This window comes from Erythrolamprus reginae, chromosome 1 (assembly GCF_031021105.1).
Source record: "Erythrolamprus reginae isolate rEryReg1 chromosome 1, rEryReg1.hap1, whole genome shotgun sequence".
Classification (NCBI taxonomy): Eukaryota; Metazoa; Chordata; class Lepidosauria; order Squamata; family Dipsadidae; genus Erythrolamprus; species Erythrolamprus reginae.
Genome location: NC_091950.1, coordinates 274,849,204 through 274,876,107, shown reverse-complemented (window position 1 = coordinate 274,876,107; position 26,904 = coordinate 274,849,204).

Below are 26,904 nucleotides of genomic sequence, written 5' to 3'. Positions count from 1 at the left end.
TGCACTCATCTCAGTTTACTCACCCTGGGCTAATGGATTGGCAGAACGTTACGTTCGGGTGGCTAAGGAAGCCTTACGTAGGTCAGGCCCTGGGGATGTGCAACAAAATCTGGACCAATTTCTGTTAACCCAACACATCACCCCAAACTCGCACACGCACATAAGCCCTGAGTTGCTAATGGGTAGGAAATTAAGGTCACCACTAGATAGATTACACCCCAGGTTCTGTGAAAATAACCAAATGTTTGTAAAACCTGAAAGAGAAATGTATTTGGGACAAAATGTATTTGTTAAGAATTGTGATGGGGGTGTGAACTGGAAAAAAGGAATTATTGTTAAGCAAACTGCCCCAAAGACATATGTTGTAAAAATGGAGGATGGTCGAATGTGGAAGCGGCACATTGACCACATACGTAAACGTGCGGAAAATGCTCTACAGCAAACCGCTAACACGGCCTCTCCCAACTCTACAGACGACAACACGCTACCCGAACTAATTAACACGCAATTGGACTTATCGGGACGAGGGGAGGCCTCCAGCGACGCCGAGCCATCCTCCTCCTCCGAAATCAGCAACCAGCAGGCCGACGCACAAGCAAGGCCACAGCCGCACCGGGAGAGCAGCAGCGAGCCAACTTCCACCGTCGAGACTGAGGACATAACTGAACTGCGCAGGTCCGAGCGATCCTCGCGAAGACCAAGCAGATTGGACGATTTTGTCACATGGCTTTCCTAATGGATGCATCCAAACTAAGGAGGGAGGGGTGTTGTGTCCGTAATGGCTACCTTGTTTCAACTGTAAATAGTTTCTTCCTGTTTAAAGCGCTGTCTGAGCCGGAGTCAGGAAGTCGCTCCTGATTGGCTCAGACGCGGCTACTCCTTGCTTTGGCGGGAACCGCAAATGTATAAAAGAAGCTGTTTCTCCCAGGCAAAGCAGATCGGTACTCGCTAAAGTCACTTACCTTGCTGAGCTGTCACTTCTATTTCTCTGAGCTGAATTAAAGTACCGTTCTAAGATTACCAGCGTCTGGATTCATTTCAGGCATCTTTGAAAATGATGGGCAGACTCTCGCCAGGAGCTCATGGTTTCTGACTGACCTGAGCGATTGGAGAGGAGATGCCCTTGGGACTTGCCCTATCCAATAACAGGATGGGAATTGGATGGCAAGCCTCCCCACATGCATAGCATGTGGGGATCCAGGTGAAGGTGTGGTCCTTTCACCTGGATCAGCAAGGAGCTACACCCATAGTTGCCAAGGAATCTTATCTTGAATTATTTCTGCCCCAAAGTTTTAGTGGCCTGTGCAGGTCCCAGTTAATTGTTTTAAATTAATTAAGTTTTTTATTCAACTTAATAAAGTGACCCATTTTAAAATCCAGCTACTGTCTCCCTGTTCTTACTCCACATCTGGCGCAAATGCTCTGCATTTCTCCCTCAGGTAACTGTCCTCTTTTTCTCCACTTTTGCTATCAGAAAAGTTCATAATAAAATTTGTACATTTGAAGCATCCAAGTCACATCTTCAATTAGCCATGTTTAAGGTCTTCAGAATTGTGCTAATCCCTATTCCACTGCAGACTGCTAGCTCCTCTTATAATGGATCTTTACAAATTCCAATTTGGTGCAGGGAATTGGTGCTATATAACACTCTATGAACCATCAGCTGTATAATAATAATAATAAGAAAACCTTGAACTGGATTAAGTTATAAGCTACCATTAGGAGAGATTTAACATACAAAATGCCTTGCTTGATTTACTTGTTACTTTTTGCACTGCTTAAATACTTTCCATATTCCAGCAGTCCTAGTAAGGGAATTGCATTTTATAGTTCAAAGAAAAGGTTGAGGAAGAAGAGTTACGAGCAGCTAGTAAAGAAAATTGTTTTAATTTACATGAAATTCTATTTCTATTTTAAAACATTGAAAATAAAATGGAATAAGTATTGCTTTCATATTTTTGTTTCTGCTGAGAAAACACAATATATTTACAGTTTCTATGTTCTTTAAAATATTTATTGGTGTATTTCTCTTTATAACCTTATTGTATAACATGAAAATGTTATAAACATGGGGCTATTTTTCCTCCCCAGAGGAAAATTGCCATACAATTCTATACTATATATCATGAAAATAATTAGCTTGGCCAAATCTACTCTTGTGTATTTTACATGAATTACAATACATGTAGAAGAATCAGAATATCAGTAAATTTCCCTAGTATAAAGAAATGAAGAAAAAGAGAAGAGAAACCATTATTTGATAGTATTTGCTTTTGATTGTGTTTCGGGAAAATGAAATGGAAACTGCTTCCTTGAGGAAAGAAAAAGGTGGAGAATGAATTCACTAATGGAAGCAGTAAAGATTTCAGAACAAGGGAATATCAATTGTTAAAATACTGCAATAAGTGCCCATACAATCCCCACCCCTACCTAGTAGGACAAGGAGCAACAATGTTATCCTGGTCTTCACCACTCTCATGACAACCATTATTCTGTCCTTTCAAATTCTCTAGACATCTCAAAACCCTCAGAGGAGATTCCCATATTTTACTGTACAATATCATCAATTGAAGATGATACATAGTCCTGTGTGCATTTATGGATTCTTCCTATAAATTCAGTCACAGGATTCAAAAGCTTTTTGGGTGAAGTGAAAATGTAAAAGTTTAAGAAAGAACTTGCAGTGGCATGCACATGAATAACTATGCATCTACAATCTGTCTAGAATTCAACATTTGCACCAGCAGAACACCATCTGTAAAACGGGATCTTCAACTTCTCTCTCTCTGTACCCTTTTGACCAGAGCTGGATGATCCTTCCAGGAAATATGTTAAGAAGGTGGTGAGTTGTTTGTCTGGTTTTTTTTAAATTTAAGTTTAAGAGCTGCAATTGGGAGGCCAACATCAAACACCAAAAGTTTCTAGGTATTTCTAAAAATGGGGAAAGATTCAGGATCTTATTTGTAGAAATCTATTTAATTCCACCTCCCTTGGGTATTTTCTACCTCAGAATGAAGTTATATTACCCTGAAAAAAAATGGCATGACACTGTCAACATTCATTGTGTTGCATGACTAAAAAGAATTCCCAGGCCATTAACAAGAAATCCCGATTCTATGGGTGTTCCAATTGTATCCGTTTATACAAATTCTCATATTCACTTCTATTTCATCGCCAGTAATGCTCAAATGCATGTGTCGGTTCTCATTATACCAATTTACGCTAATGTATTCCCTACTTTTAAGACTTTTTCTTAAAAACAAGTAGACTGTATTCCATATTTTCCAGGATTTCCATCTTGCCATCTTTGATCCTGCGGAAATATCACTTCTGCAAGAGACAAGGAAGATTATTATTTCAGTAACAGTATAATATAATCAGGTGACTCAGGTCCTTGTGCAGGTTCTGAAGGATCCTTAAATACTGGATAAATATTTAAAAGGAGAGTGCTATCCATTTATCTGTTGGGTATCTTCCTAAGATCATTGCTGGGGTAGCAACAATTATATTATTGTTACTATAAGTAATAATGGTAATAGTAGTTGCAAGGAGTAGAATTGTAGGACTTGAAGAATATGCTATTCTAAGTATAACACTTAAATCAAAATTAAACAGATCTTGCTTAAAAGTGCATCTTAAAAGACATGTTTCAAGGCAGGAATGATAAAAGTGAAAAATTTGAGCCATACTGTGGTTGCTAAGCAGCTGCAAACATGTGATTTCCACACATTCTCCTTTCTGTTCTTTCCAGCTTAAGCCTCCTTAGATGAACAAAAACCAGCTGTATCTCTACTCCTATCATGCCTTCCTTTTTTAAAGGGCAGCTGAGACATTAGCATTTCTCAGCTCCTTCAAACCAAGTAAGTAGCCTTGGGGCTTTTCTGCACTATAGTCTTCAGCTGCTTGACTATTCTGTAGAAACTGGCTGGAAATTTAAGAAAGTTATTCCAAATTTCAACCGTTTTCTCTTTTTTTTCCTCCAACAATGTTGGGAAAATATTGGTTGATTTTCCTGCTTCTTTTTCCCTGCATGGATCAAATGTCTGAATTTTAGACTTTAAATACTGCCATGAAAGCAGAATAAAGCCTTTGTAAATTCCATTAGATCAGTGGAGAGTTAAGCGTATGCTTAAATCTTTCATAGAGAAATCAGTGGGCAATTTCAGTTTTATCATACTCAGACACTAGACTACCTTGCTTTAAAAATCCTACTACTATTACTATATCTATTGGAACATAATTTGCATTATGTAAGGAGTGATATATAAAATCTGCTGAAAAATTTCTTAAAACCTATTAAAATTCTTACTAAGACATCAAAAACAATATTGTGAACAAATAGTTATAGATTAGTTATAGGCTTCCAAATTCAGAAGTGACAAATACTTCTCCTACATGTTACAAGACCATGATGGCAAAGAGATCTTATCCTATCACCGCTTCTGGGTTTTTTTCACTGCAAAATATTAACACTTCAATCAACACTTTATTCATATTATATTCTATTGTAAAAACAAATAAAGCCTTATCCAGTTTAAGGAAGGAGAAAAACTGTTTCATTGACTTTTTTATAACATCCTGGTAAATCAAGCTTTTTAAACTACTATGTTAGTCAGAAAACAATGATATTTTAAGTCTCACAGTTGCGCTGGATATGGAATAAACACACGGACACCAGAGCTGGGTTATAAGGGTCACTTTATTGAATATATATCAAAGACCTGCAGAGGTCTCTAAATGGGGCAGAATTCCTTGCATCAACATACTTGGGCAACTATGGGCATAGCTCCTTGCCTGAGCAGTATGAAGCTATCTCTAGCTCACATTCCATGCCCTGGAACCGGAGATGGTGTAAGTGAGCCCCAAGGGCACCCATTCTCCAACACCCTATACATATACCCTATGCATACCATTCATTCATTCATTCAAAGAGAGAGAAAGAGAGATTACAGATCTGAAAATATTCAAACCTTTCAAAAGTGGTTTTTATTTTGAAAAGGCAATTGGACTGATTTTTTTAAAGAAAAAATAAGATTTTTCGCTTCCTATTCTGGAAGCTTGATCACTTGTATTGGATGCTGTGGGAATAGAAGATTATTGACAGTTGAGATTAATTGGTGGGAGAGGGAAATGATAGGCATTGACAGCATGGTTGGGAGAGGGTGGAATGGAAAGATTGTATTTTCTTTTGCAGTCAACTGGCCTTAAAACTCTCTGCGAGCCATTGTGGTTACTTGAGGTTTTATCTGTGACTTTACGGCAAAGGTAAACAAACACGGAGGTAAAAGCCCATAGAGATTTTTCAGTCGTCTGTCCCCTCCCCCCCATCAATGGTGTCCCACTTTACCAAAGTTAAAATCTGCTCACCTTATCTTATGGGGATGATGGGGAAAGAAGTGACTGACTTGATCCCAGGTCAAATAATTCTTATCAGTGAGAAAACAAACCACAAGGTCTGGAGGGGCATAGGTTTCAAAGCAAAATAGTCCTTGACATAACCATTTTAAGTGACCATTTGAAGTTACAATGACACTGAAAAAGATGACTTATGACCATGTTTTTCACACTTTCAACCCCACAGAATCTCCACAGTCACAGAATCAAAATTCAGATGTTTTGCAACTGGCATGTATTTATGATGGTTGCAGTGCCCCAGGATCACATTATCACTTTTTGCGACCTTCTGAGAAGAAAGTCAACTGGGAAGCCACACTTACTTAACCACAGTGTTATTAACTTAGTGACTGCAGTGATTCATTTAACATCTGTAGCAAGTTAGATCGTAAAATGGGGCAAAACTCACTTAACAGCTGTCTAACGAGCAATGGAAACTTTGGGCTTAGTTGTGGTTGTAAGTCGTGGACAACCTGTAGTGCTATTGACAAATAAATCAACACATCAGCTCTCCCAAACAATGTCATGCCATAAGTCAGGTCCAAAATGATGGGAAAATGCTCTAAAATTTAATTTAATTGAGAATTTCTGGATGACTTATTGCACAAAAGCAACACATGCATGCATACAACTACTGTATTTTTTGGAATATAAAATGCACCTTTTTCCTCCCTAAAAGAGGCTGGAAATTTGGGTGTGTCTTATATTAAGATTTATTCCTGAACTGGAAGAGGCAATGAGAACAAAGTCAGTTAATGAATCTTGCCTAGTGACTCAGTCAGCCAATCAGAGTAAAGTGGTACTGAGCATGTACAAGAAATTCTGAGCAAGAAGAAGGGTATGGTTTGAGTCAGTAGTTTTGTGTTAAGTCTCCATTATGTATCCACAAGAAGCTTGCTGTAAAGAACAATCAACATGTGGTATTGTAATGTGTTTATTCTGTTAATGAAGAAATTATTTGAATCAGCTAAATGCAGTCAACTGTGTGAAACTTCTGCTAAAAATTTGTGAAATCTTATACTCCAAATATAGCTTTTTTGAATCTTTTTTTCCAGCCCTAATGAGGTGCCAATGATCTTTCCCCAACTTTTCCAGCCCTAAGTCTTTGCAAGCTTGTTTTCATTATTACTCCCTTTGAAGAAGGTTTTTTTTTTCAGCCCTAACCAGGGGATAAAATAATATGTTGAAGCTGATCAGACTAAGGATGGTAGCCAGATGAATACCTGGTAGATAGATTCCCCCCCCTATTTTCCTCCCCCCAAAATTAGATGCATCTTATACTCCAAAAAATATGGTATTTAATTATTAAGCAAAATGGCATACTCACCTTCAACTAAAATTAATATTATTTTGACATGCAAGAATCTAAATAATAGTGATATGTCCTCAGATGTTTTAGGGAATAGAAAAGCAAGGTTGCACTAGCTTGCCATATGGTAAGTTTGAATATTGAATTTAGAAACTACAAAATCCACTATTTCCTCAGGAAAAGAGAGAGAGATACATACATGGTCCCAAAATTCCAATACCAATTATCCTGTTTGGTCATTGCCATTAGCAAATATTGTATACTGTATTTCCATTATAACTATAATGTGTCATTTATAAAAATGGGATATGAGATATCTGCTAATGCAAATATTATTGATAATATTTTAATTATCTTGCATTTTGTACTTGAATTACAGGTAGTTCTTGCTTCCCAACTGCCTAGTTTAATGACTGTTCAAAGTTACCATGGTGTAAAGTATTTGATTTGCAACTAATCTTCATATTTATGACCATTGCCATGTTCTGCAGTAACATGATTACCATTGATATGTTTGACAACTGCTTTTCAACAAGTAGCATTGATAGAGAAGGTGGAAGTAAAATCATAGGTTTTGGTCACATGCTGTTTCTTGTAATGACCAAAGAGGAAATAAGGTCATCAACAGCATGTCCACATGCTTTTCCAGTCAAAAACTATAGCTATAACTATATATAGTAACCAAGTTGCCAGTCCCAACTGCAGTTGCTAAGTACCCATATTTTCAGGACACAATTGGAAAAAATGTCATTTCAAATATTTAATATTCTACATATTTAATTTTAAATTTTGTGCAGGAAGCAAAATCAGGTGAGACAACACGTGCACATGCATAGCAAGCATGCAGGCGTGGGAAAACATGGCAATGAGTACGCAGCGCACTGGTATCAAGGTAAGAGGACCCCGCCCCTGCAGAGTAGGGATCCTGCGTTGGTTAATGACTTTAGTAATCAAGTAGACCTAAACCTAGGTCACACCACTTAGCATCTAAAATATATATTCTACTATAAGGTGGAAATGGATTTCCAAAGTTTCAAGTGTACACATTAAAATTATTTTATAAATTTGTTTTCTACTTCCAATGGCAAACTTGCTTTATAGAAACAGATACCCATTGAACTTAAGACAATAATCCTTCAAGGTTCTGCTTCCTATTTGAAATATTTTTGAAGACAATTAATTGGGTAAACTGGTCATTTGTTGTAGCACAGAATTCTCTTTAAATGTGTTAATAAAGTGCTAAATATGTTACATGAACCTGTTATTTCAGGGAAAACCATATTTGGAACACTATGAATCACTTCCTATTCTTAAATGTTTGCTTCTTGAAAATTATGAATCATCTTGAGAATGGTATTTCAGCCTGAAAAATGGCTGCGCTTATTTAGCTTCAGTGACAACAAACTCATAAGGCTAATTTATTGTTTGTAAATCAAGTTCACCTGTCATATGTAAAAGAATGTATCTGGAGTAATCATATGAATTGTATTAAATTAAATAAAAATAAATGTCCTACTTCTCTGCCCTTCTCCATCCTACCCCATCTAAAGTTTGATGCATAGTTCCTGGGTATTGTTAAAATATGTGGATGTGAATGATTTAGGAACTGTGTTTTTTTAATAGGGAACTTGACTGGGTTCTTTTTGGTTTTAATGGATTGTTCAGTTGTAGACTGCCCAGAGTTTCACTGGACAGATGGGCAGTCAGTCATTAAAATCCATTTATAGCACTCATCTTCACATTGTGCATTCCTGCTCTGAATTGTGCAGATTAATGGGGATGGCAAGAAGGATGATGATCTCCATTTGGATATATGTTCTGCTCGCGAAGAGTACTAGAATATTCCATTAATGTGATTTAATTTTTCTCAAAAAATATGTTCAAAACAAAATGAAACAATTCTTCATGAGATAAGAGCACAATTCCCCTCTCCCCACACCCATGCAAGAGAACTGGAAACGAGTCAGATCTGTCTGTCACCAGGCTGACAAAAAGCAGGGCTTGAGAGCTCCAGAGTTCCCTACATTAATCCTTATCTTTTCTATATTTTAAAGTGGTCCTTTCATACCAACTCTTTGATAAAAAGCTAGTTCATGTCTGTAGGCAAAGGAAGCTACAATATAAACCCAGTTTCCTAAAATGTCAAGGCTATTAGACATTCATTAAAATATTCATGCGGCAGGCAAGAATACTTGCTAATTTATGTTCCATTTGTCAGCAGTGACCTCTAGGTAATACTGTGCTGCCAGAATAACATTGTATTTCCCATGGTGACTTCTTACACACCAGAGACAGAGGAAATGGATATACTAGCCATTATTCATTAAACAGATGACTTACCAAAATGAAAAACTGAAATAGGGTATACTGTACTACTGAATGCAGAAGACATGGAACTTTCTCCTTTTACAGAGAACAAATCCATGTATTGTTTCAAAAAGATATCAGGTTGTAATCTTGATATTTACATGGAGATGTAACTGATTATAAATCTATACTGTAAGCATGATTCAAGCTTAGGGAGAAGTTTCCTGATCCTTTCCTCCTTTCATTTCCTTTTCCTTTTCCTTTCCTTTCCTGTTCGACTATTTAAAAAGTCTGCATCCATTTTTCATTTTTCATTGTACTTGGCATTCATTGGCAACAAAAGTGAGTCTGATCACCCCATATATGTGATTAGCTTTTTACATGTTAGACGTATTGAAATGATGTGCGCAATGCTATGCTTCTCTTGCAATTTCTATTTAAAATTTAATATCCTCCAATTTGTACATCTAATTCCAGCTATGATTATTCATTTCTTTCAAAGATATTTGAACTTCCTCCTTCCTTTCACACTAGTCATTTTTCCTTCCAAATAAGGAGATTAAACTGGCCTTTAAAACATTTTAATAATAAAATCAAATGGAAAATTCCTTCTCTTACAAGTCAATATCAGAAAGAAATCCCATGGGGGAAGAAAGACCAAATTAAAAAAAGAAATAAATAACCCAAGTTTTTATGAAGAACATCTTCAAGAGAAAAAAAGTTCCAAATCCAGATGCAGTTAAAAATGGCCCAGAATTATATACGTGGTTCCATCCTCAGCGACCTCTTTTCCGATCACATGATCCAGATCAAAGTCTATGCAATTTGATCTGTGTCCCCCATGCACAGAAGTATGGGCAGATGCTACAGGAGGGGAGAGCAGAGATGCCTACACAAAACACAGAGGGTGAAATGTATTTCCTATGACAATGGCTTAGAAAGTGGTTTAAAGCTTTATATGCTTCCCCATTTTTTCCCTGCAACTTTCCAGCTATACATTTGCTTTTACCAAGCTCTACATTTCATCTGGATTTTGTGTAAATGCATATTTTCTGATGAAGATTTCAACCAGGTGTGATATATATTTATTGCTACCATCTATGCTGTAACAAAGTCTGTTCTGGTGGACCACATTAGTTCACTCTTAAATGAAATCCATTTTTAAAAAAAGCTTTATTACCTGTACACCCAGAGATTTAAAAAAATCCTGATAAGAGTAAAGAAATTAGTTTTAATAAGAATAGCCACAAAGATCTTGTCAGAAGTAATACCTAGATATAATTTTTTTTTTTCCTCAGTGCAACCACACAACCCATTGTGGCAAAGGGCTTCTTGGTTTTTCTCTTTTATTATTATTATTATTATTATTATTATTATTATTATTATTATTATTTATTGTATTTGTTTGCCGCCCTTCTCCGAAGACTCAGGGCGACATATAATACTTCTTCCATGTTTCTTTCTGTTTTGACTGTCTCATTAGCCCAGTGGTTCTCAATCTTTCTAATGTCGCAACCCCTTAATACAGTTCCTCATGTTGTGGTGGCCCCAACCATAAGTCTAGTGCCAATTCACCTCACAGAGCTTTAAGCTGATTGGCAGGAAGGTCAGAGCGACATTCCCACTGTAAACACCTGAATTGGTCAGATTGTAAAAGGTGCCAGAACGGAAGCTTTAGTTCCTTCCACCATGGGAAATTTGTCTTTTCCCATGGTCTTAGGTGACCCCTGTGAAACGGTAGTTCGACCCCCAAAGGGGTCCCGACCCCCAGGTTGAGAACCACTGCCTTAGCCTATCAAGCAGGCCGATTCACTTATTTGTTCCAGTTATGACAATCAGATATCAAGCAGCTGATATGAAACTCCCTTACCAGAAAATACTGGAGAACAAACAGTTAATCTTGGGGTAAAACAGTTCCTTGAATTTTAGCCTTTCTTCAAATCTGCACATTCACTTTGGAAAATATTGTTCGGATGATAACGTTATACAGTATGGATCTCTCACTAATGCAGCAGATAGGTCCGTAATGGCGAACCTATGCCATGCATACCACAGCATGGCATAGGTAGCATGCAGCACCTTCTCTGTGTGAGTCGTCGCCTCAGCTCTGCTCCGCTGTGTGTGCATGCACACTTCCCGCTGGCTACTTGGTCATTGGGTCTCTGCAGCACATGCATGGAGGGTGTACATCATGTGGAGGGTGCGCGTGCCTGTGTGGGGGTCACACATACATATACACAGGAGTGAAATGCATGTGGGCAGTTGGGTGGGGAACAGACATGCATGGAGGGGGCAGGACACATGTGGAGGGGCTTGGGCACATGCACACTTACTTGCTTGCTTACTTACTTTCTTATTTACTTACTTACTTACTTACTTACTTACTTACTTACTTACTTACTTACTTACTTACTTACTTACTTTGTTTGTTTGTTTGTTTGTTTGTTTGTTTGTTTGTTTGTTTGTTTGTTTATTTATTTATTTATTTATTTATTTATATGCCACACCTCTCCGAGGACTTACAACGTATAAGGAACACTGTACATCCAAATCCAATTAATTAAACTTAATAATCTAAAAAGCCTAAAAACCCAATTAAAGTGCTCTCTTACCCATTTAGTCAGCAATCTCACAATACATTCGTCGGCCAGGGGGCAGTATCTAATGACCCCATGCCTGGCAGCATAGATGAGTCTTACAAAAGGCAATGTCACCAGGATGCCTTTCTCCCTAGATTGGGACTAGAATTCATAGTTTCAAGGTTTCTAGTCCAGTGCATTTAATCACTGCACTAAACCAGGTTTCATGTTCTGCATAACCATCAGAAATTGAATATAGGTGCTTTTAACTTTATTATGAAAAGTAGTTTTTCCAGACCACCAAAATTGTTATTTCTATTAACATAATTTAAGTTCCCATTTAAAACTTAATATCCTGGCACGCAGTTAAGGAATGAAGTACATGGCATAAATGGACTTGAAGATACAGTACATTTAAAAGTTAAATTTGTTTACTAGTTCAAGAAAATGCAAGTGTGGGTGTGTGGGTGTGGGTGTACAGATGCACACACACACTCTCTCACATACACACACTCATTCCAGATTGGACTGATGACTCAATTGACAGCTTGAATTGGAGTGAAATCACACTGCCTAATAAGTAAATTGCCAAAATTAACTATAAACTAATATTTTCTTTGGGAATGCAACAATGACAGTTTTAATGGAAGTTGGTATACAGCCAAGAGAAAGCCTTGGTAATAAAGTAATTGTTTCATTTAGACTTCAAATGTACTGTGTTCTTATACATCCATCACCAATCATAGCTCTGACAAACATTTTCCCAGGATCACTTAATAGTCTAAAACCCCTCCAAAGGAGGGGGTGCTTGGCACTCACCACCTTTCCTTTTGTATAAGAGAACAGTAAAAGCAATCTTCCAGTTGTCCAGCATACATATAATTTGATGAACAAATATAATTTGATGAACAAATCACACCCATATTTTAATATGCTTCTAGTTAATTGCATCTACATCTATATCATTGTCATTTTTCAACATTCTTACAATATACATGGCTTCCTTTTCCCATATAGAAACATAGAAGACTGATGGCAGAAAAAGACCTCATGATCCATCTAGTCTGCCCTTATACTACTTTCTGTATTTTATCTTAGGATGGATATGTGTTTATCCCAGGCATGTTTAAATTCAGTTACTGTGGATTTACCAACCACGTCTGCTGGAAGTTTGTTCCAAGGATCTACTACTCTTTCAGTAAAATAATATTTTGTGGTTGTGTAGTCAGCAGATTGTATTGTCAGTGGATTTTTGTATCTTCGCTTTCATGACATTAGTTTGTACTGCTTGTTCTTGAGCAGCAAGTATTAAACCATCAGTTTCTTGATTGTTGCCATCTTAAGCTATGCCCATGTCAAGTTGTTATCACATTTTCATTCAATATTTTTCATGTGCTGTCCATGTAAAGCTTTTTTTCCCCATCCATTTAATCTGTCATTCAGCTGTTTTTCCATATATTCTGCCTCTGCTTCTGTTGTTTTTATAATCTCCATTTTTACAGCCTGCAGCAATGTTTTTGTACTTTGGTTCACATAATCATTCAAACTTTATTTTTCTTCTACAGTTTCATGGATTTGCAATAGCCCTCTGCCTCCTATTTTTCTTGGCAGGTACAATCTGTCGATGTCACTTCGATGATAATAATAATGATTATGATTATGATATTATTATCATCACCATCACCATCACCATCATCACAATCAGCAATAATTCAGACTAGAATTGGCATTTTTATCTTCCTATTGAATACTTCCTAAGGACTTGGAATTGCAGAAGTTGTTGTATGTTGGTGTTCAAGTGCTGCTCCAGTTGTTTGGGGATTATACCCAAGGAATCTGTTACTATTGGCAATATTTATTGTTTTTTTGTTTATTTATTTATTAAATTCATTTAGTAAATAAAGTCTGAAGTGACTCTGAACAGCTTACAAGATAGTAAAACACAAATACAAAAACTAAAACAACAAGAATTAGAGAAAACTAAGAGCCAAGGACAAAATCTCCCTTCCTTCACCAGCCATCTCCAGCCTAAAGTGCCCCAATTGGGACCCTGAGTCAATTGGCAGAGTCAGGTTTTGAGGCCCTTCTGGAAGACCAAATAAGTGGGGGGGGGGGTTTTAGGTTTTTTTGCAGATTTCATGTCCCGCACCAAGATTTTCCAAAGGGCGGAGGCCACAGCAAAAAACGCTTTTCCCCTAGATCTTATCAGCTTGAATTCTTTGATCAATTGGAATCACAGCATGCTCTTCCTCCTGGAGTGAATGGGGCAGGGCAATTTCCTTGGGGTAAGACGGTTCCTCAGGTAATCTGGGGGACTATCCTTGCTTCATTTTGCCATAGTCATTCTACTTCTATTGCAGATATGCATTGTAACATTTTCTAGGTATTTTTTCTTGTGTTGTCTCCAGGTGCTGCCACGTTCTTAACAACAATTGTTAAGTATGTGGCAGAAGCTTTCATGTTCGAATTCTAAAGTCTCAGAGCACTTTGCTTTTTCAATTGCTTTCTCTATGTTGTGGTCCAACCAGTTTTTGCTTGCAGGCAAATGGTATTTCTGGCACATATTCCAATGCACCATTGTTGCTATTTTATCATGCCACTGTTCGTAATCAGTCTGTGTGCACTTAATGTAGCACATTCATAACAATTTATATTAATTATTTGTGATTATCATTTCATTAGCTATACCCTCTATATGTCAAACACCATTACATAGATTTCTAAAGCCAGAATTAAAACATCTACTGAAATGAAAACATACAAGTTATTATTATAATTTTAATGGTGCTTTCTAAAGATATACCAATTTTAATGCAAATGTGAATAGGATATTGAGCAAGTCTTTCTGACTTTTCCTTAGAAATAGACCTTTTTTGCTCTAAGTAGTGAAAAATATTTAACAGAACCGATTTAAAAAATAGCAGTCATAAATGTGATATTTTTATATAAACAATGAAGTGTGAGCATATGGTTGAATAACCCTTAGATCAGCAGGTGGTAGTTTTCAAAGTCATTTGTCAGAAGAAGAATAGAATCTGCTTCTCAAATCTTTGGAGAGAAAAAGCAAATATCTGAATACATATATTGGGGCATTCAACAGAACCAGATTTCAAGGTTAATTAGACTATGTAGAGCTGAAGCCATCTACATCAATTATTTTGAATTAGCTCAGTCAGTGAATTCACATTGGTCCCTAGATCCAAATCTGATTATTTTCTTAGCTGCCCGCTTCTATACCATAGAATCTTTCTCTTCCAATGCGTGAAACCTTTTTTTTTAAGGAACTAATGGCCATGAGGTGTAAGACCTTCACAAATATGTCACAATAAAAAGACCCCCTGGGAACAACAATACTGGCAGGAGTCTTGTATATCAAGCTAAGTGTCACAGCAGGTGTGACATTGGGGAGCATCATTAGTGTTTCTATGACACCAATGATTGTACAGTTGACAACAAACATTCCCACAGTAAGAATTTTCACATCAAAACATGCGTCTCCCAATTTCTCAGAATGTTTCTCTCCCCATGGAAATATTTTCCACATTAACCTCAGGTTGCTTTCAAATTTCTCTTGATGGGGTTTTGAGCCTTTTTTTCTTTTTTGGTGGCAAAGTGATAAAACTCCTTTCTCAGCTGGTATCTTTTTTCCCATTTCAAAACTGTAACAACTTTATTATTGGAAACACAAGAATGCCACTCTGTGTGCTGTTGTTTTTTGTTATATGTAAAATGTTTTTGTGTACTTCCCAGTGTGAAAACGCTCCTTAAAAGAAGTTCCTGCATTGGGCTCTGTGTGTGTTTGTTTGCGCGCGCGCATGTGTGTGTGTGTTTTGATTGGAAAAGCCAGAAAGGCTTCAATTATTCAAGGAAAAGAAAGACACTAACAAACTCCTTTGGCTGTTTTCTAATGAACATTGATTTAGGTAGCACAAAGGTAGTAAGTTGTTATTGAAATCCAAACAGAATCCTCTCCAACAAATAATGAACCTCTTAAGCAAAAGTTTAACTTTGATAGTTTCATTATTTGTATAATTACTCTTGATAAATAGTTCCCTTTATCCCTTAAGCTAGGGGTTGATAATGTGATGTAAAACTACAAAATTGAGAAGAACAGAAAAAGAAGTACCTACTGAAATAAATAACATAATGTATGGCTTTGGTAATTTTATTCTTTGCTGATATTCAGAATTCATATCTGAAATAGAAAAATGTTTATTACTCATAAAATTATTGGGCCAAAATTTATCCAATGTTCTCCTTAAAAAGATTAAGCTTTATAAAGTGAAACTTTTTAGTACCATTGGACTTTTATCTTCTTTGGGAAAATAAAAAAAGTCTTATTTTTCAATCCCATATCTTAAAATCCATCTCACTTATTTTTACACTGAGAAGTTATTTCTTGTATCAGAAAGAAAGATCCATACTACTTCAAAGATGGAACATCCTAGGGCTTATTTCAGGTTAAAATAAGGTCAGTGTTAGCAGGAAAATCCCTTCAGGTGTGTGTGTGCTGCAGAGAGTACCATAATGAATTAGCCTGAATGATTGTAACCTTGCATCCAGGACTGCTCCAAAGAACTATTCATAGAAGAGGGACTCTTCAAAGGAACACAAAGCTGTTTCCCTCAGACTAGAAATCACCCTGTGTCTGAATCATAAATTTTTACTGAAGAAGGAAAGGAAAAGACTTCTCAAGGACACTTGGAGAGATCAAAATTCTGAACTTCCAGGAGGAAAATCTAAGTGTTAGCAGTTGAAATATATAGAAAATAAATTAAATTCCAATATATATGGTTCAAGGACAGTCATGGTATTTTCTCGGGCATTAGGCCAGAGCACTCACATAATACTATGCTAGTTTTTCAATTCTGGTTTGTTTGTTTGTTTGTTTGTTTTTTGGAGTGGAAAAGAGGTATTTTTCCCAAATACATACAAAATGAAACATCCTAAACTAGCATTTTGATTATGAAACAATTGCTACCAACCTACCTTCCATTGAGGACCTGTATACTGCACAAGTCAAAAAGAGGGCTGTGAAAATATTTACAGACTCCTCATAAATTGGACACAAACTGTTTCAATTCCTACCCTCAAAACGATGCTATAGATCACTGCACATCATAGCAACTACACACAATAACAGTTTTCCCTAATATCATCATTCTGCTAAACAAATAATTACCTCAACACTGTCCAACTATTTATTAAGTCTGCACTACTATTAATTTTATCATTCCCATCATCCATCTTCTCCCATAATTCTATTCTATTCTATGAAATAAGTATTGCCCACCCCTCTTTTCTCCCTCCCATTTTAGGTAGGTGATTCTGTTATCAAACCTATGACATGTATCCAACATATCTTCATTTCAGTTTCCTTGCTAGACTATTAGTTGTGTGTCTTCTATGTCTCATTTTGCTTTTTTTGCTGAACTATAAATTCTTCACCATTGATAAATGTTGAATAGCTACTACATCTATACAGGACCTGTACAGATGCAGTAAAAAACATCTTTGTCTTCGTGAGAAAAAAAGAGACAAAGAGGGAGAAAGATGGAATTAAAAAATGCTATATATACTGGTTTATATACAAGATCGGTGCGACAAATATTATAAGTGGTTATTATCGAGATGGAAGCTATTCTAGGATTATTATATTTACCTTGATTAACCTTTGCCCATTTAAGTCTTTTTCCACTTACCTGAAAAGTAGTGATGTTAGAAGAAATAGAGATCTGAAAATTGATCTACTCCTTCAGTCTGTTTATCTACATGCAGGCCCACGTAAGAATAAATATAAATATGAGATAGAAGAAGAGATAGAGGTAAAGATAGAAGTAGAAGTAGAGATGATCTTCTACCTAGGCAGATTAGTGTGGGAGCTACAATAGGATTTTGGGTTTCTCATGGCAATAATATCAGTTATTTCAACAACCAACAATCCCATAACTCCAAAGCTTAGAAGCACAAAACTAAATTGTTGTTTAACAAACAAAGAACCAATTGGAGATCACCCCTCACCAGCCTCCATAAATCAGAAACCTGCTTGGCTAAAGGCCAATGAGAAATCAGGACTTTACTATAAAGACAGAAACCCAGGCACTTCAAGCTCAGTTGTCTCTGGTCTGTATAACCTCTGAAAATGCTAGACACAGCTGCTGGCATAAGATCAGGAAATCTGAAGTCTAGACCCTTGTCTCTAAACTCTAAATTGACTTACGCCCCCCCTCTTTGGCCTTTCTTTTATTTCTATTTATTTTTTTTATTTTTTTATTTTGTCCAATGCACAATAATATACAATGAAGGTTATAGAAGTTATACTCGAGTAAAATATATTAGAGAAAGAATAGAAGTGAAAATTTAGGAATAGAATCTATCAATTAGAGAATAGAAGGATATTATGAGAGTAGTATAAGAAGAGTAGAATAGAAGAATAGTAGATACAATATATGAGATATAGGAGAGACAATAGGACAGGGGACGGGAGGCACGCTAGTGCACTTATGTACGCCCCTTATGAATAATATGCCCAAATAACTTTAAAATCTCCCATAAATTTCTATACACTTTCAACAGTAGCCAGTCTGACAGAAATAAATTATTTATTTATTTCTTGTTGTCAATCACTATGTCATGTCTGACTCTTCATGACCACAGACAGGCCCCCTGGTTGTTTGTTTTTTTCACACTATCAGAGTTTGCCCAAATTCATGACCATTGCATCAACGATACTATCTAACAATCTCGTCCTCTACTGGCCCTTCTCCTTTTGTCTTTAATCTTTCCCAACATCAGGGTCTTCTCCTCATTTGGTGGCCAAAGTATATGAGCTTCAGAATTGTTTACAAGATACAATATCAGCATTCAAAATATTTCTCTGGTGATACAGAGCTAAGAGTTCTGGTGGCGCAGTTGTTAGAATGCAGTACTGCTGGTTGCCTGCAATCTCACCAGGGTCAAGGTTGATTCAGCCTTCCATCCTTCTGACTTTGGTAAAATTGGGGACCCAGATTGATGTGGGAAATATGCTGACTCTGTAAACCGCTTACAGAGGGATTTGAACAGTGAAGTGCTACCAAAATTTTTACTACCACACTGTGGGCATGGCTTATGCAAGATGCCCTGCATTTAAAAAAAATGTATATAGTAGAGAAGAAATACAAGATATAGGAGAGACTATAGGACAGGGGACAGAAGGCACTCTAGTGCGCTTTTGTACGCCCCTTCCTGACCTCTTAGGAATCTGGAGAGGTCAACTGCTATTGCTATTTCTATAGATAAGAGAATGAGTAAAATGTTTACACTTAGACAAACTTTAAATCCTTTGTGCTCGTTTACAATCATGCATTCTATAAAATCTTTGGCTTTTTAAGTCACATTTTCCCATTGTTCAAGATAATTCCATATTTGCATTCTCTGCATATCTGCTCTCTTGTCTAGAGAACTCCCTCCAGGTAGAGTTTCTTGCCACTAATGGAGCCCTGGCAATTATCCTATCCCCTTTATCACTCACAGATCATTACTAAATTAGCTGCAAGACAAGGGAGTATCCTCAGGACTGATAGTGTCAACAAGCCAGGTTGCCTCCATATTTTACCATTCATCAAGGGCTTTAATAGTATTGCTAGCAGACAAGGTGGAAGACTCCACAAGGTCATGCAGAAACTGGTTCCCTTAAGGAGCCTGAGAATAAGCCATTTTAACCATTCTGCCACACTGGCAGAATTTCACAGAATTTCAGTATAGAACTGAAAAGAAAGTTATGTTGCATAAAAATAGGATTAGAATGTTTATGAACATTTCCTTTTCAATAAATGTGATGGAATGAACTTGCATTCTTGTGGTCCCCTAGACAATAAGACAAGGATATTGAAAGAGCTGAGTCAGGATGGCTGGTGGGTGGTTGTTTGTGAGTTTGAGCTTTGTTGATTGTGTGTTTATCTATTGTTTATTGGTTTAAATATGTGTGTGTGTGTGTGTCTATTTTGTTCCATCACCTGCAATTTCTGTTGGTAGATAGTTGGTTATATAAATTTGACTATACAGAAGATTACAGAATAATTGAGTTGGAAGTGACCTTGGAAGTCTTTTAGGTTTTTTAGGTCTTCATTTGTACAATAAATAAAATAAATAAACCCACTGTCAGCCTCCATACTGCCTGCTTGCTATGGCTGCCATAGAAATGGGGGGTGGAGGAATAGTTACATATTTGGGAGGGGGAGCTGTGCTGGAGATATCACTTCTTGTGTTTGGTTAGGGGCTTAGGGAAGAAAGTTCTCATCACCTACTGCCAGGCTATGTTGACATGTTTACAGCCTGCAAGGTCACAGCTTCGACAGACCAGTTGTGGAAGCCCAAACAGTTGGTGCATCCACCTGACATTTTGGGATATTGTGATCGAATAAGTTGCCCAAGGGGATTATGAGGGGAAGGTTTTGGGATTATTTGTATATGCATTTACGCGCCTCTTGCTTCAGATCTTGCTTTCCTTTTGTCACTATCAGTTCTTGTCTAGTACAAGTACTCTTTTCTATCAACATGGAGTTGGGGTCTTTCCTGAATTTTGAATGGAAGCACACTTGAAACAATCCTAAAAACTGGCAAATATTCTAAGCAGGAAAAATGACAACTTCTTCAATGCTGGGTTGTTATAAGAATTTGCATGAAAGCCCCTCACCCAACAATTCTAATTAAATACTTCATTTATCTTATGCCTAGGGCAAAGATGTATGTGGAAACTAAGTTATGGGTTAATGCTGTGAAGAGATGAAAACTGGCTCTGTTGATGATGGTGAGAAAATAATTATGAAATGAAAAAAGAATGGGAAAATGGCTTGTCAAAACTTTTTGTCTGCACGTTTCTTATGTTTTCATATCTACCATATAATTGGCCAACCAGCTATATAATCATGCCAGGGAGCATTAGCATTAGAGAGTCTGAGTGAAGAGTGTGATTTTATATACTATCTGCTTCAATACATTGGGTTCTTGATGTATGAAATTGAAAAAGTGCTATATAATTTTACTTTCAGATATATCAGCAGCAAGTAGAACATTCCACTGAAATAAATGTTGTTTTTTTGAATTCACACTGATTTAATTTGAGGCCCTTTCTTGCTTGGTTTTCGTTTGTCCTTTATCCCTAGAAATACAAGAGCTGTTCTTCTAATGGTTCTGCTTTGAGAAAAACATGACCAAGTCTGCAGGGATCCTAATTCAATTAAATCAATTGCAAAATTGTCCCAGCTTCAAATGAACCTGCCTTTCTCAGTTGCTTTCTGATATGCCAGGATAGATTCTTTCTTATTTGGTTATATAATATGGATAGAAATGTTTTAAAAGCTGAAAGGCAATAAATTCTAGGCTCATCTGTTGGGTGCTATCAAGCAATTTAATTATTAAATGCTTTTTCCATTCGAGCGATCTTTGAGCGAATATTGGAGCAACTGAAATTGTTTCAAACATCCACTAAATTCCACATTCCACTAAATCCTAACTAAATGCAGACTTGTGATTGATTTGTTTGCACTCTTTCAGATTATGATTTCTTACAATTTTCTTGTCTGTCTGTCTGTCTGTCTGTCTGTCTGCCTGCCTGCCTGCCTGCCTGCCTGCCTGCCTTCCTGCCTGCATACCTGCCTGCCTGCCTGCCCAGCTAGCTGGTATAATGGTACAATAATGGTACAATGGTATATTGCATAATGGTACAATAAAGAAGATAGCTATTCCCAAGCCATTAAGTGAAAGTTACTTTCAACAGATTGGATTGAGTCTTGCCTTTAAAAAGGACTTTGCAGTAGTTTTCCGTGCAGTGTATAAAGTATGAACTATGTGGTATAACAACAGAGTCCTTGACATGAAAAGCAGCTATGCCACATAGTATTCTCTCCCCTATCCTAGTCCAAAAGTAAACTTCATAAGGCCATGTAGCACTTTGAATTCAATTCCAAAAAGTTGCTTTGGAATACAGAGTTTCATGAATATTACTTTAAGCAATACTAAGTTAGCTATGGAAGCAGGCATTGCAGTTGTTTCCTCACTCTTGAGAGGATCTCTTCTAATCGAAATCCTGACCTTTAATAGATTATGGCACACTAACATAAATCATATTATCACCAAAAAAAAGGTTAATGCAGCCCATTATTGGTATCCACTCCTTCTGCAGAATAGTTCAGACCCACAGATTTACAGATTTACTGTAAGCAAGGAGATCTTCTTTCTCCTTTTGATCTTACTATTGAAGACTTGCTCTTAGTGAATAAGGATAGCATGTTCAACTGTGAGCACATGTGCAAAGCTTTTACTGAGATTTGAATTAGGGTTCATCAGTGATAACGGGCTGATCTTTTGTGGACCAATATTGCTCCATTACATGCATCTCAATTTTTTGTGCTAAGATAACCAGACAATTTCAGTTCAGTTCAGAGATTTGTCAAAGAAAGGACAATTGTAACAATGGCAATGCCTACAAATAAAGAGCATCTACATCCTTTAACTGAAGGAAATCTGTTTATAGCAAAAACTTTTAGAGACAGGCTTTATTCATAGTCCTGTTCTTAGGTGAAAATATGTATGCCAAACACCTCTTTAGCTAGTTTTCTTTCTAATTGTTTTGGCTGGAAACTCTGAAGTGATGTATCCTTATATCATGTTGATCAATACTAACAACAACCAAGTAAATTTACCTTTAGAACAGACTGAACATGGGATCCTGCAAAGCTTGGGAGACTGCCAGTAAAGGAACCATGGGTCAATATCAATCTGTTGCATTTTATCCACTTTGGCAGATTTCCAGTTCAGAGAAAAATAAATGGAAAATTACCAAAAAAAATTATAGTATTAGTCCTATTTTACTCATCATGTAATGGTTGTGTTTCAGGAATTGCTGGAAATAAAAGTCTAGCACTTCTATATTAAAAAACAACATTTTAAAAAATATAAGATAGAAAAGATAGAATAGACTTTTTGACTCCTTTACATAGCTGGAGTATTAAGCTGCATTTATATCACTGCTACACTATGAGTATGTAACAAGCTTACAGATCTCAGTAATTGCTGCCTCGAAATATCCATATTTCAAAACATGTGCGGAAATGCTGCAAAAAGGAAATTTCATTTCTGAAGATTTTTGTAGCCATAAATTTTAAGATTGTTCCTACCCCCATCCCCATATCCCAGGGTAGATGTCTTCATATGATTATGAGTCTTCGGAGAGGGGCGGCATACAAATCCAGTAAATAATAATAATAATAATAATAATAATAATAATAATAATAATTATTATTATTATTATTATTATTATTATTATTATTATTATTATTATTATTATTATTATTTTATTATTACTACTACTACTACTACTACTACTACTACTACTACTACTACTACTTTGAAATGGCTAACACAGAAGTGAAATGCTCCCAGTTTGCTCATGCCTGTAGGTCATTGGAGAGCCGGTCTTTTACCCTCTGGACATGCTCTAAGCATTCTGTCCCTTTGCAGAGGGTAAAAGAACCCAAATGGGGGCATATTGGTGGGTGGAAGGAGCTTTGGGCTGCCTTCGCAACCAGCTCTCCAATGACCTACAGGCACAAGTGAACCAGGGGCATTTCATCCCTGGACTAATCTTAGGTTTCAAAGTTTCCAATAATGGACATTTTTAGCCTTATGAATGTAGCAAACAACTACCAATTGTGATAAAATAAAAGCCTGTGTTGATTTCTTTTGATATTAACAACGGGAGTAGTATTACATATCTTGGCTATGGATTCCAATTATTTCTTTTTTAAATTCTGCTGCGATCTGAAAAATATCACTTCAGCAGATCCATGGGAGGATAAACACTAGCCAGTACAATTTGCAGGTGGGCTACAGGTAGTCCTCAACTTACGACCACAATTGATCAAAATTTCTGTTGTTAAGTGAGACAGTTGTTAAGTGAATTTTGCCCCATTTTATGACTTTTCCTGTCACAGTTTCTCTTCTAACACTGGAATAGACCCAGCATTGTATCCTAAAATAAATTGAATTTAAAGTCCAAACAGGTTAATGATGTTACTAGCATAAATTAGTTCATCTTTCTTTGACTTAAAAAAAGAGATTTTATATTGAGAAAGAAGCTGTAAGTGAATAAGATATTGAAGTTGCTATGTTTGGCTTCCAAAACACTGTGTTTCAGTTGGGACAGATTGGACCTTTCCAGGAGTCTGTTTCAGATGCCTTGAAATTGTTTCATAACATATTTTGATCTTGAAGCAGACAATTGAAATAGAGATCTTCTAACACTGGAACACTTCCACTGAGGTCAAAATCATTAATTCCGGATTCTGAGTGAGAGTTATCAGGATTGAAACAATTCAGTCTCATTTCAATATTTTGCATACTTTTTATGTACAATCTATCTGAGTCTAATCTAGGATGGTTTTTAAAATAGATTTTAATTAAAAGAACAGAATGAAAATTTGTTGGATCTATCTGTCCTGAAAAATAGGGAAATATGCCATGATATGCCAAACTCTGTACTTTAATTTGTGGTGAAGAGTTATTACCTTATGCCATGCTTTGTTTGTTGGCTTTCCAGAAATATCTGATTGCATTCTGAGTAGCCAAAAATTGGACATCTTATTCATATAGAATCTTTTTGCATATATAGTACATACAGAAATAAAGGATCTGAATAATCATTTAAATAAACAAGAATCAGTCCAGTAGACAAGTAGACAAGTTTGTGGGGGACGGAGGAATAATGTTTGATTATTTAAATAAGTAATGTAATAGCCCTGTCCTCTGTCTTTTCCTATGACCAGTTGGACTGTCTGTGTAATTTCCCATGGTGTGCCGGGTTTTGTAGAGGGTTTTCAACCTTCACTCTTCTGTTATCCATGCTACCCTACCTGGGATCTTCCCAGAGTGTTACATTCTCTGACAGGGCCTCCTTATGAACCACTACAATCGGCTACCCTCAGCTATCTTTCCTACAAGGTTGCCTTTTTGGTGGCCATCCCATTGCTCGCTGGATCGCTGAGCTGTCTGAGCTTTCCATTCAGAAGGACTTCTCTATATTTCATTTGGACTGGCTTTTTTTTCCAGTTAGATCCTTTGTTCATTCCTAAGGTTAATTCTACCTCTCATAGGGCTTAGAAGTGGGTCCTGCTCAATTTTTGCTCAAACCCGTCTCATCTATCAAAGAGACTTTGGCACACAGTGGACATACATAGGGCCTTATACATATATATTGATAGAACACACCAGTTTCACAAGACTGAAATGCTTCTGGTGGCCTTCTTGACTCATTCCTTGGGCCAGAAGGTATCCTCCGAGGCAATTGGCCATTGGATTCACGAAACTATTACTAAGGCATACAAACTATCCTCTATGCCACAGCTGCTGGGGATCATGGCCCAAGAAAAGTCTGGACTGCTATTGGACTAATGTGATGTAGGCTCTCCTGCACTAGCAGGGGGTTGGACTGGATGACTTTCAAGATCCCTTCCAACTCAAACAAACAAACAAACAAACAAACAAACAAATAATTAATTAATATCGGCAGCATGGAAGAGATGGCAGAGGTCTGTTGAGCAGCAATGTGTACTTCTTCATCTCATTTCATCCATTGCTACAAGATTAACAAATTCGCTTCAGCGGACGTGGCCTTTGGCCATAGGGTTTTTCAAAGGGTCCATAGAGAGTCTCATTAAATTGGACTTGAATCGGACTTATACTTTGCCCACTCAGGGGACTTTAGCTTTTGTAGGTCCCATCCTGAATGCTGGTTCTGCCCATGATGGAGAAGAGGTGCTTGTCTTACCTGATATGCCTCTTCTTGTCAGGTGGAGCCAGCATTCAGTCCTGCCCTTGAGGGATCTGTTCTGGCACACTCTTTGTTCATTGGACCATTGTATCTTGTTCTCATTTCTGAGCAAACACAGAAGTAAAATCACACAAGGGGATGTGCGATGTGCACCAGTAGCAAAGGTAACTGGAGCCCACCCCTGATCCACCCTTTCTGGTAGGTTCAGGAAGGGGCTATACATATACTTGACTGTATCTGGTTGGTAGCCACATCAAGTCTGCTTCTTTAATCTCGTTGAAGCTGGGTCCTAGGAGGATCCAGCAAAATGTAACAGACTCGGTTTTCATTGAGTGGACAAGGACATCCAATCCTGAATGCTAGCTCCACCTGATGAGAAGAAGCGTATTAGATAAGACCAAAACCCCTTCTACTTTGGATATCTTTTCCAAGAACAGCACCTACCAATAAATCAAGAAATTAAAAATTAGTTATTTCTTGAAATGCAGTTGTATTTTTAAAGCTAAATTTAATTCCCTTTGAGATCTCACATATTTATAAAATGGGAAACATAATGATTCATGTATCCCACTGCTAAAATAAACAAGTTAATAATTCTTTTAAGCTTCTACACTGGAGTTAAGTTCTTTTTATTTTTATTTTCTTTTGAAGGGGAAAAAAGTCAGAATATGAAACTCTAGAAACTGCATATGCAGCACATAAAAATTACCAGTCTTTCATAGTAAGTTATATTTACAGTACTCTATCAGACTGTTGATCATTTTCTTTATACTGTTGCCTTCAATCCATTCCTGAGAAGCATGAACTCGACTCTGAAAACTCAGTAGAGAGCTCTGTTGTCAATAAGCCATAATGAATGCAAACTATAGCTATGCATCTCTGCTTGATCTTAAAGCAGCACACAAAAGTGAAACTTCAGCTTAACTAAAACATAAATCTACTACAGAGCAATCATCTTGGTTTTATGCAAGTGACAAGATAGGAAAATGCATCTGCTACAAGCAATCTCTTTTTTTGCTTTATGTTAATACGATCTAGTGATATATATTTTCCTCCAGCTGCCAGAAAGATGGTTGGGCTGAGAATGAAAAAAAAAGGGATGAACTTAGGCACAGAAAAATGATGGCATATTACTAATTTTAAATTATACTGCAGCCAAAGTTGATGCAAGTTGAAATTGACAGTGCAACAATATCAATATATCTCTACCTCATTCTTAAAACAGGATATGCTTGAGCAGGTCTGTGCTGAAGGTGGATTGGTATTTCAATTAGAAGTGGAATCATGTAGCATTTTATGCACAATATGATCCCTTGTTCATTTTTTCTAGCATGCCGAAAAATGCTTGTGGATCATAGCTTGGAAGGAGTGGCCATTTTCACTATAGAAAACTGAATAGCTATTTTATTATTTATTATTTATTAATTGGATTTATATGCCACCCCTCTCCGTGAACTCGGGGTAGCTTACAGCATTTCAATAAAAAACAATATGTAAAACACTTG